Source organism: Rhinopithecus roxellana, chromosome 6, assembly GCF_007565055.1.
Source record: "Rhinopithecus roxellana isolate Shanxi Qingling chromosome 6, ASM756505v1, whole genome shotgun sequence".
Lineage (NCBI taxonomy): Eukaryota > Metazoa > Chordata > Mammalia > Primates > Cercopithecidae > Rhinopithecus > Rhinopithecus roxellana.
Genome location: NC_044554.1, coordinates 146,041,696 through 146,054,311, shown reverse-complemented (window position 1 = coordinate 146,054,311; position 12,616 = coordinate 146,041,696).

Here is a 12,616-nt window from a genome sequence, read left to right as displayed (position 1 = left end):
TGCAGCCTCTGCCTCCCAGGTTCATGTGATCCTCCCACCTCAGCCTCCCAAGTAGCTGGGATTACAGGCACGCACCACCACACCCACTAAGTTTTTGTATTTTTTGTAGAGATGAGGTTTTGCCACACTGCCCAAGCTGGTCTCAAACTCCTGGACTCAAGCAATCCACCCACCTTTGCCTCCCAAAGTGCTAGGATTATAGGCATGAGCCACTGTGCCCAGCCAAGAGCAGGGCTTTGTCATGTTGGCCAGGCTGGTCTCAAATTCCTGACCTCAAGTGATCCTCCTCTCTCAGTCTCCCAAAGTACTGAGATTATAGGCGTGAGCAACCATGCCCGGCCATAAAAACTACTTTTTCTTTTTTTATGTGTGAGACAGGGTCTTGCTCTGTCACCAAGGTTGGAATGCAGTGGAGCGATCTCAGCTCACTGCAGCCTTGACCTCCTGAGCTCAAGCAATCCTCCCACCTCTGCCTCCAGAGTAGAAGGTATATGCCATTATGCTTGGCTAATTTTTAAATTGTTTGTAGAGACAGGGTCTCGCTATGTTGGTCAGGCTGGTCTTGAACTCCTTGGCTCAAGTGATTCTCCAACCTCAGCCTCCCAAAGCGCTGGGGTTACAGGCAAGAGCCACTGCACCCAGCTGAAAAAAAAGTTGTTAGAAATATTTCTGAGTACAACATTTCCTGCTTTGCTTTTAATAATATACTGCAAATACTCAGTTTCCACTCTGCAGCTGACTATGAAGGTGTTTATACTAACAGCTAATGACTGTGCCAAGCTTATCTTTTTTACTTTGTATTAAATCCAGCTTTCTGGGTTTTTTTCTCTCAGTTATGCTTGTATTTTTCCATATTCCTATGGTGAAGGCAGGAGTAGGCACTGGAGCTTATTGTCATGGATATAGATGACAGTAAGTTGGTGAAAAGTATTCAATGATGAGATAATGATTATTTAGTCTCTAATATGAAGTAGTCCTTTAAAAAAAAAATTAGGCCAATGAAAGAAAATTTGACAATGGCTTTTGTAGATTATTTTAGGCTTTTATTTTTCTTTATTTAATTATATAGCTAAGACAGAAGTCTGGTGTGTGAAGGTCAAACCTGGAGGTGACACAAAGCCATACCCTAAATTCTGATCTTAGCTCTATTGCTAATTAGGTATGTCTGAGGCCTCTAAGTCCCTGTTTCCAAAAGGGTTAAAAACAATCACCTAGCAAGGCCTCCTGCTGTTCAGCATAGTATCCTAGATCTGGAGAATGCTATTTAAGAGCTCTTTTGAAATCTTTTTGCATGTAGGTTCTCATGTCCTCAGAGTATTATGTATTTTATTTTTTGTTTATTTTTTTGAGATGGAGTCTCGCTGTGTTACCCAGGCTGGAGTGCAATGGTGTGATCTCGGCTCACTGGAACCTCTGCCTCCCTGGTTCAAGCGATTCCCCTGCCTCAGCCTCCCGAGTAACTGGGATTATAGGCACGCACCACCATGCCTGGCTAATTTTTGTATTCTTAGTAGAGATGAAGTTTTGCCATGTTGGCCAGGTTGGTCTTGAACTCCTAACATTGGGTGATCCACCCTCCGTGGCTTCCCAAAGTCCTGGGATTACAGACATGAGTCACCAGCCCGGCTGGAGTATTATATATTCTGAAAACAGCAAGGTTATATCATTTACAGATGATAAAACTGAGAAAGAGAAAGATTAAAAGTTGGCCAACGTTTGACTGGATTGTGAGACAAGAGATCCAAAACCTGAACTTTCCAGCCCCTGAAACACTAACTATCACAGGAAAAATACATAGGGGACAAATGTTTGTGAAGTGTCTCTCATCAGCAACGTCTATATCTGGAACAGTATAGTTTATCAACTTGAAACACTATCTTTCCAATTTCTATGTACTTCATCAAAATTCTTTCAAATGGCTGCATTAAGAGTTCATACTGGCTGGGTGTGGTGGCTCATGCCTGTAATCCCAGCACTTTGGAAGGACAAGGTGGGAGGATTGCTTGAGACCAGGAGTTTGAGACCAGCCTGGGCAACGTGGTGAAACTTCATCTTTACAAAAAATACAAAAATTAGCTGGACCTGGTGGCACACCGCTGTAGTCCCAGATACTTAGGAGGCGGAGGTGGGAGGATCACTTGAGTCTGGGAGGTGGAGTTTGCAGTGAGTGGAGATCACACCACTGAACTCTAGCCTAGGCGACAGAGCTAGACCCTGTTTCCAAAAAAAAAAAAAACCAAACAAACAAAAAACAGTTCATACTGTAGCTGTGCCATAATTTACCATTTTCCTGGTGTGTTGAGTATTTTGCTGGGTGTGTGCCATTTGGACTTTATTTTTATACATCATTTATAGTTTTGGAGAAGTAGGAGTTCAATAGATAGTTATTGACCAAGTCACCAACCCCTGAAGACAGTTGAGAGGAGTTTCTTAAGGGTTTTCTCTCTTCTCTGTCTCAGTAGACACCCTAAACCTCTCAGAGTTTCAGGGGTATAATTAGAATATTTTGAAGACTGATGATGTTAATTCTTCACTAATAAAGGGATAAGCACTATAGGAGCCATCTAATGAGGTACCAGCTCTCCTTGGAGAATTACTCATTTGCTTGATTTTTCTCTCCTCTTTCTCCTACCCCCATGCTGATGGTCTGTTAGATTAACAAAACTAGTCTCATCCAGTTTTTTTGTAAGCATTTTCTCTCTGAAAGACAAGGAAGTTGTCTTAATCCATTCAGTCTGCTATAACAAAATACCATAAACTGGGTGATTTATAAACAACAAAATTTATTTCTCACAGTTGCGGAGGTTTGAATTCAAGACAGATTTGGTGTCTGGTAAGGGCTGGCTTCCTGGTTCATGGATGGCCATCTTGTGAGTGTAAGCTCACATGGGGGAAGCAGCTAATGAGCTATTGGGACCTCTTTTATAAGGGCATTAATCCCTTCATAAGGGCTCTGCCCCCATGAACTAATCATCTCTCAAAGGCCCACATCCTAATATCATCACCTTGAAGGTTAGAATTGCAACATACGAATTTTGGGAGTGGGGACAGAAACATTCATTGCATTGCAAAAGGTATATATGTATTAGTTACCTATTGCTACATAATAAACTACCCCCAAATTTAGCAGATTAAAACAACAAACATGTATTATTTCACACGACTTCTGGGAGTCAAGAATCGAGGGGTGGCTTAGCTGAGTGGTTCTGAGTGTCTTTCATGAGGCTATAGTCAAGCTATTGGCTGGAGCTGCAGTCATCTCAAGGCTTGACTGGGGCTGGAGAATCCGCTTCCAGGTTCACACACATAGTTGTTGGCAGGCATGGTTTGTTCACTGCCTGTTGACCGGAGCCTTCAGTTCTTCAACAGGTAGTTCTCTCCATAAGACTGCTTAGCACATGGCAGCTTGCCTCCCTGAGAGCAAGTGATCTAGGTTGGGAGTGGAAGCGGGGAGAGCACGCAAGACAGAAGCTACAATCTTTTATAACCTACTCTTGGAAAAGTGACATACCAGCTTTTCTGCTACACGTTTTTGGTCACACAGACCAAGACTGGTACAATGTGAGAAAGGACTACCCAAGGCTGTGAATACCTAGAGGAGAAATCACTGAGGAAGATCTTGGAAGCTGGCTATCACAGCATCCAGTCAAGCCCTATTGCCTCTACAACCCACTCTTATCTCCTGAGGATCGGTAGAAACAGGGAAACACAATTTCACACTTAAACAATGAGCTTCCCGCTTAGTCACTCTGGGAAAACTGTAAACTTACCCATGGTTTGTCAAGTCCTGTGTGGTTTATAGAGGCATATGTTGGAGGGAGTGGAAACTTCTTTGTTCTCTCAATGATATTTAATTAGCATTTTGCCACATTTTCTGTTATGTTTGCCTGGTCTTCATAATAGGTCTTCATTTCCCCATTGAAGTAACTAACTTTATATAAAATTCCACCAGCTCTCTATTTATAACATTACTGGTGCTTTTTACATTAAATGCTTTTTTCCCTGAGGGTTGCCAAAGTAATTATGATAACTTTTCATAGAGTCTTTGTGTTACTTTGGGCTTAAATTCACATGCTTCAGCATGCATTAGAAAAGACATACACATATGTATTAATTCATTCTCATGATGCTATAAAGAAATACCTGAGACTGGGTAATTTATAAGGAAAAAAGGTTTAGGCCAGGCACGGTGGTTCATGCCTGTAATCCTAGCACTTTGGGAGGCCAAGGCAGGCGGATTCCTTGAGGCCAAGAGTTCGAGACCAGCCTGGCCAACATGGCAAAACCCCATCTCTACTAAAAATATAAAAATTAGCCAGGCATGGTGGTGTGAGCCTGTGGTCCCAGTTACTCTGAGACTGGGAGGTGGAAGTTGCAGCGAGCCAAGATTGCCCCACTGCATTCCAGGCTGGGCGACAGAGTGAGACCCTGTCTCAAAAAAAAAAAAAAAAAAAGAAAAAGAAAAAAAGAAGTTTAATTGACTCATGATTCTGCAGGCTGAACAAGAAGCATAGCTGCTTCTGCTTCTAGGGAAGCCCAGGAAACTTACAATCAAGGTGGAAGGCAAAGGGGGAGCAGCATTTCACATGGCCAAAGGAGGAACAAGAGGCTAGGGAGAGGTGCCACACACTTTTTTTTTTCCTAATTATTTTTATTTATTATTTTCTTTCTTTTTTTTTTTTTCTTTTTTTTTTTTCTGAGATGGAGTCTTGCTGTGTCGCATAGGCTGGAGTGCAGTGGCACAATCTCGGCTCAATGCAACCTTGGCTTCCTGGGTTCAAGCGATTCTCCTGCCTCAGCCCCTTGAGTAGCTGGGACTGCAGGCACCTGCCACCATGCCCTGCTAATTTTTGTATTTTTAGTAGAGACGGGGTTTCACCATATTGACCAGGCTAGTCTCAAACTCCTAACCTTGTGATCTGCCCCACCTTGGCCTCCCAAAGTGCTAAGATTACATGCATGAACCACTGCATCTGGCCTACTTATTATTTTTTCTTATACTTATTTCAGATTCTCAAGTGTCACATACCTTTAAACAACCAGATCTCACAATAACTCACTCACTCACTATCATGAGAACAGCATCGGGGGGATGGTGCCAACCCATTCATGAGAACTATGCCCACATGATCCAGTCACCTCCCACCAGGCCACACCTCCAATACGGGGGATTATAATTCGACATGAAATTTGGTGGGGACACAGATCCAAACCATATCAGCAAACTACTGTGGGCATTTCAGTGAATATTAGAATACAGGCTGGTCATGGTGGCTCATGCCTATAATCCCAGCACTTTGAGAGGCCAAGGTGGGAGGATCCTTTGAGCCCAGGGGTTTGAGACCAGCTTGGGCAACATGGTGAAATTCTGTCTCTACAGAAAAATACAAAAATTAGCCGTGTATGGTAGCACACATCTGCAGTCCCAGCTGCTCAGGAGGCTGAGGTGGGAGATTGCTTGAGCCCGGGAGATGGAGGTTGCAGTGAGCTGTGCTCATGTCACTGCACTCCAGTCAGGGTGACACAGCAAGATCCTGCCTCAAAATTAATAAATAAATAAAAAATTTAAAAAATGCAGAGTTATATAAATAATTTATTCTTAAATTCACTTATGCTTAAATAAAAGCTGCTATTAGCTAACTCACAATGTAAATTAAAAATCTGGCCGGGCGTGGTGGCTCACACCTGTAATCCCAGCAGTTTGGGAGGCCAAGGCAGGTAGATAACGAGGTCAGGAGATTGAGACCATCCTGGTTAACATGGTGAAACCCCGTCTCTACTAAAAATACAAAAAAAATTAGGCCGGGCGCGGTGGCTCAAGCCTGTAATCCCAGCACTTTGGGAGGCCAAGATGGGCGGATCACGAGGTCGGGAGATTGAGACCATCCTGGCTAACAGGGTGAAACCCTGTCTCTACTAAAAAAAAAAAAAGAATACAAAAAACTAGCCGGGCGACATGGTGGGCGCCTGTAGTCCCAGTTTCTCGGGAGGCTGAGGCGGGAGAATGGCCTGAACCCGGGAGGCGGAGCTTACAGTGAGCTGAGATCCGGCCACTGCACTCCAGCCTGGGCGACAGAGCAAGACTCCGTCTCAAAAAAAAAAAAAAAAAAAAAAAAAAAAAATTAGCCGGGCATGGTGGTGTGTGCCTGTAGTCACAGCTACTCAGGAGGCTGAGGCAGGAGAACGTCGTGAACCTGGGAGGCAGAGCTTGCAGTGAGCTGAGATCATGCCACTGCACTCCAGCCCAGGCAACAGAGTGAGACCTAAAAAAAAAAAAAAAAAAAAAAAAAAAAAAAAAAAAAAAAAAAAATCCGGATAAGAATCATTTACAACCAATATTCTACAAAAAGTGATGTAAAATCCTGAAAAAAAAAAAAAAAAAAACCACTTCTGTTTCCACATTGTAGTATATGGTCCTAGGCATTCTGTTTCTCAATAAAGGATACAAATGCCCAATGAAGGATGTTATCTGTGATGTTAATAATGCAGTCTTGGGTAATTGCTCTTTCCAAATAAAAAAGAGCTATACAAGGCCAGTCACGGTGGCTCATGCCTGTAATCCCAGCACTTTGGGAGGCCAAGGTAGGTGGATCACCGGATGTCAGGAGTTCAAGACAAGCCTGGCCAACATGGTGAAAACCTGTCTCTACTCAAAATACAAAAAATTAGCCAGGCGTGGTGGTGGGCACCTGTAATCCCAGCTACTTGAGAGACTGAGGCAGGAGAATTGCTTGAACCCAGGAGGCAGAGATTGCAGTGGGCTGAGATCGTGCCATTGCACTCCAACCTGGGCAACAAGAGTGAAACTCCATCTCAAAAAATAAATAGTAAAGTAAAAAAGAACTATACATAAAAGTAATTTCATTTGATATATGGTTTAGTTTGCTCATCTTTTCCTCACCAATATTTTTGCACAATTTGAGTACTACTGCAGACTCTTTAAGGAAATACACCCACTGTTGCAGGACTCAAGAGATTCCTTTCTCCACCTTTATGCAGACGGTGAAATTACTTCTGATAATCGTTTGAAACCATGAGCTGTGTCCTAGGTCTGGAGTTCTGCCTTCTGGCCAGAAATGTGTCACTTTCTGCACCTGGCACACTTATCGACTTTTAGCCTTTCTTCTGCTACCTCATTTCTACTGTCCCCATTCACATTGTGTCCTTGCCTCTCTGTGCCACCAAGTCATCCAGGTAGGGACACTTGCTGGGCTTTTGCTGTAGCCTCTTTCACCTTCCACATTCAGTCATCAGCAGGCCCCGCTTCGGCTTACCTATTCCTATCTCCAATAATCAGAGTCTAAGCCAGCTCTTCATTTCCTCTTCCCACAGCCCCCATTGTAATGCACCTTCCTGCATACAGTGTTCTCGCTGTATCATGTTCCTCCAGCTCCACACTTATCTGACCCCTAAAGATGGCCACTGCTGACACAGTTTATGCCTATCATTCAGCCATTACAGTGTTCATGTCCTCACTTATGATGGTGGACACACAGCTTGGCACTGTGCTTCTTGTATGTCCTCTCCCATAGACTCAATTCTAGTTTCTTCAAAGTAAGAAGCATTAGGGTAATAATAGTGGCCAAGGACTATGGCAGATGCTTTACAGATACCAGTGACTCAATCTGGGGTGATTTTGTCTCCCAGGGGAAATCTGGCAATGTCAGGAGATGGTTTTGATCGTCATAACTGGAGGGGGTGCTACTGGCATCTAGTGGGTAGAGGGCAGGAATACTGTTTAACATTCTACAATCCACAGGACAGTCTCCACAACAAAACATTCTCCAACTCAAAATGTCAATAGTTCCAAAGTTGAGAAACCCTGATTATATACTCATTTAGTTTGTTGTTTTTGTTATTGTTGTTGAGATGGAGTCTTGCTCTGTCACCCAGGCTGGAGTGCAGTGGCTCAGTCTTGGCTCACTGCAACCTCTGCCTACAGGGTTCAAGCAATTCTCTTGCCTCAGCCTCCCCAGTAGCTAGGATCACAGGCGTGTGCCACCACACCTGGTTAATTTTTGTATTTTTAGTAGAGACAGGGCTTCACCATGTTGGTCGGGCTGGTCTCGAACTCCTGACCTCATGATTCACCAGCCTCGGCCTTTCAAAGTGCTGGGATTACAGGTATGAGCCACCGTGTTGCGCCTAGCCGCCTTCTTCTTCTCCTTCTCCTTCTCCTTTCTTCTTCTTCTTCTTCCCTTTTTTTTTTTTTTTTTTTGAGACGGAGTCTCGTCTTGCTCTGTCACCCAGGCTGGAGTTGCAGTGGCATGATCTCGGCTCACTGCAACCTCTGCTTCCCTGGTTCAAGCCATTCTTCTGACAGCCTCCCAAGTAGTTGGTACCACAGGCATGCACCACCACGCCCGTCTAATTTTTGTGTTTTTGGTAGAGATGGGGTTTCACCATGTTAGCCAGGCTGGTCTTAAATTCCTGACCTCAAACAATCTGCCCGCCTCGGCCTCCCAAAGTACTGGGATTACAGGCATGAGCCACCGTGATCAGTTTTATTTAGTCTTTATAAAAGCCCCACAAGGATTCTAATAACCTCCTTTTCCAGATAAAGAGGCTGTTGCTTTCCTCAGTATCCTTTTCCAGAAAACTGAGACTGTTATTTTCCCCAGCTCCTGGGTGGAACTAGTACTTGCATTCAAGACTCTGCCTAGAGAGTCTACTCTTTTTTCCACCACCTCCATCTCAGTGGAAGCGTCTGCTGACTGCCAATCAGGAGCAGCTAGGGTAGGACTGAGGCTGCTGCATGCCTGTGTTTTTCAAACTGCAGCTTCTGATTTATTCGTGGGTTGTGCATGAAATTAGTGGTGGTCTGTGACCAGCAAAATAGCAACAGCCACAGCAATCGTAATAATACAAGATAAGAAAGACTAGAAAACATATAGAAGTATAGTTTGGTAAAACTTTAGTTTCAGATATATGTGTGGTAGACTATATGTTCTATGTTAATGTAAAATAAATTTATTTTATTTGAGAGTGAGTCTCACTCTGTGGTCCACGCTGGAGTGCAATGGTGCCATCTTGGCTTACTGCAACCTCTGCCTCCTGGGTTCAAGTGATCCTCCCACTGCAGCCTGCTGAGCAGCTGGGATTACAGGCGCACGCCACCATGCCTGGTTAATTTTTGTGTTATAGTAGAGACAGGGTTTTGCTTTGTTGCCCAGGCTGGTCTTGAACTCCTGGGCTCAAGTGATCCACCCGCCTCGACCTCCCAAAGTGCTGGGATTATAGGTGTGAGCCAACGTGCCTGGCCAGCATAATTTATTTCTTCTTAATATTTGCCATCAAAATGTTTGGTAAACATGTTCTATATAGTTGCTAAGTTGGGAGTATAATCCACTAAGAAACCCTTACTCCAATCCCTGAGGATAGATGATTTTTTGCACCTTGAATCCAACTTGATCCAACTCATGGGAGATAGGAAGGAAATAGTGAAACTGGGTTAATTATATACTGAAGACGTCATCTCCCCAGAAATTATATTTACTAAGCATCTGCTCTACTTGGGTCTATTCTAGGCAGCAAAGATACAGTGGAGAACAAAACAGTGAGGCTCTATTGGAGTTTACATTCTGGTGGGGGCTGGCAGGCAACAGTCAGGTAGATGGAGAAAAGAAAGTATTCACCTAATAAAGACTGCAGTCACTTTCAGAGTTGCGATCTGCATAGACACCTCCTCACCTGACATCCAAACAGTCACCCCATTCACAGGCTGCATCTTGGTTTCTTTCTTTTTTGTGTGTGAGACAGTCTCCCTCTGTCACCCAGGCTGGAGTTGAGTGGCGTTGATCTCAGCTCACTGCAACCTCCGCCTCCCAGCTTCCAGCAATTCTCCTGCCTCAGCCTCCCGAGTAGCTGGGATTACAGGCACCTGCCACCATGCCTGGCTAATTTTGTGTTTTCAGTAGAGATGGGGCTTCGTCATGTTGGCCAGGCTGGTCTCAAACTCCTAGCCTCAAGTGATCCACCCGCCTTGGCCTCCGAAAGTGCTGGGATTACAGACATGAGCCACCGTGTCCGGCCTGCATCTTGGTTTCTGATGACTACAATTCATATCTCCCTCCAGAATCAGTGCAGTGATCAACCTCAGCAAGCACAGAATTTAGAGAAAGGAAAAATTAAGAAAGGGCGTGAGAATGATTGGGATATTGGATAATGTAATCCCAAAACTACTTGAGCTTAAAAATACTATTAATGTGCTCCAGAAATGCCATGAAGAAATAAGAATGTCATGGGGCTTTTAGCCATTTAGTCAAAAATATTATACATTTAAACAACTTTCCCTGCCTTCCAATTTCTTTTATTGAAGAGTGGATTTTTTTAAAATAGCTTTTTTGGAGTCCATCTCATTTTTATAGATGATGACACTACTTGAACAATGGATTCTGTATGTAGGAGCAAGAGGTTTATGAATTATTGATATGAAACCAATAAACAATCAGACTAGTGCTTCTTTATTGCTGTAGTACAGTAATACTGTATGATACAGATAAACCATCCTATGAGAGATATTTCTACTTTTATGAGATGTCATATACACATATTAACTGCATCTGTCTGGGACTGGAAGTGTCTGGTTTGTGAAGTTAGTTGAATTTTTGGTGAATGGCAGGTAAGGACATTGCAAAGAATGAACCTGTGAGCTTAGGTGAAAATGGCCCTTAGGGTCTGGGAGCACATAGATGTGTGGGTTACTTAGATAAGTGACTGGTTGAATTTTTTTTCTTTTTTTTTTTCTTTGAGATGGAATCTCACCCTATCGCCCAGACTGGAGTGCAATGGTGTGATCTTGGCTCACTGCAACCTCCGCTTCCTGGATTCAAGCGATTCTCCCACCTCAGCCTCCTGAGTAGCTGGGATTACAGGCACCTGCCATCATGCCCGGCTCATTTCTGTATTTTTAGAAGAGACGGGGTTTCTCCATGTTGGCCAGGTTGGTCTTGAACTCCTGACCTCAGGTGATTCACCCACCTCAACCTCCCAGAGTGCTGGGATTACAGGTGTGAACCACTGTGCCTGGCCAACTGGTTGAGATTTTATTCATATCCTCATAGAATGGTTAATGTAAACTAGCTGCATGTATGCTAGGCACAGAGGCTAAAACAGTGAACAAAACATAGTGCCTGCTCCTAGGAGCTTGTCATGGGAAGTCAGGCCAATTAGCTAGCAATCACAATACCACAATGGAAGAGGTGGTGGGGTAGAGACAGAAGCTCATGGGAGGAGGCCTAACTCATAAACTTCTTTTGGGGGAAAAATGTAAGTTAGCAGGTAGAGGGTAATTGAAAGCAAGAGGAGGTTGTAAGAAATGGAAGGGGTAGGTAAAAGAAAGGAGAGATCATAGAATGGCAGGGCATGTCGAAGAACTGTGCATGAGCATTCTGAGGGGCACCAGGAAAATTTCAGCCCACCAGAACGCCTGTAATTCCAACAGTGAAACTTTGTGTTTGAGTATCATTTTTAGAACACTGTTAGAGTGCACATATATTGAAAGGATGGGGAAGGAAGGAGGGCAGAGTAATTTCTTAGCTTACTGATTTCCCCTTGGAAAGCAGAATCCATGGTTGTGAGGGGTGGGAAACAGGATAGGTGGGTTTAAAAAGTACTGCAGAAGGCTGGGCACGGTGGCTCACGCCTGTAATCCCAGCACTTTGGGAGGCCGAGGCAGGCAGATCATGAGGTCAGGAGTTTGAGACCAGCCTGGCCAACATGGTGAAACCCTGTCTCTACAAAAAAATACAAAAATTAGCCAGGAATGGTGGCAGATGTATGTAATCCCAGCTACTCGGGAGGCTGAGGTACAAGAATCACTTGAATCCAGGAGGTGGAGGTCTCAGTGAGCCAAGATCATGCCCCTGCACTCCAGCCTGGGCGACAAAGTGAGACTCCATCTCCAAAAATAAAATAAAATAAAATAAAAAATGAAAACTGAAGAAAAGACCTAAAATAGGTCTTTAGTTTTAAGTCAATTTTTAAAATTATTATTTTATTTTATTTTTTTTTTTTTTTTTTGAGACGGAGTCTCGCTCTGTCCCCCAGGCTGGGTGCAGTGGCACAATCTCGGCTCACTGCAAGCTCCGCCTCCCGGGTTCATGCCATTCTCCTGCCTCAGCCTCCTGAGTAGCTGGGACTACAGGCGCCCGCCACCGTGCCCGGCTATTTTTTGTATTTTTAGTGGAGACGGGGTTTCACCGTGGTCTCGATCTCCTGACCTTGTGATCCGCCCGCTTCAGCTTCCCAAAGTGCTGGGATTACAGGCGTGAGCCACTGCGCCCAGCCTTAAGTCCATTTTTTTGTGATGAATTAATTATTTGAGAATATGTTGCAATTTTGGACCTTTTGCCTTGAAATTTCTCCCCCAAAGTATTGCATTAAATTCATGGAACCTCTTGCAACAGGTTAAGAACTTCTGTTTTGAAGTAAAGGTGTGGACGGTCTCCAGTGGAATGCCATGTGAGGAGACCCTAGACAGCTGTAGGGAAAACACAAAGGGGAAAGGAAATCTCTGGAAGAGAGGAGGAACTAAAAAAGAAATTTCACAATTTTTCAATGATTGGCCCTGGAAGGTAATGGTCCATACTATGATAAAAAGTAGGTATACCATTAT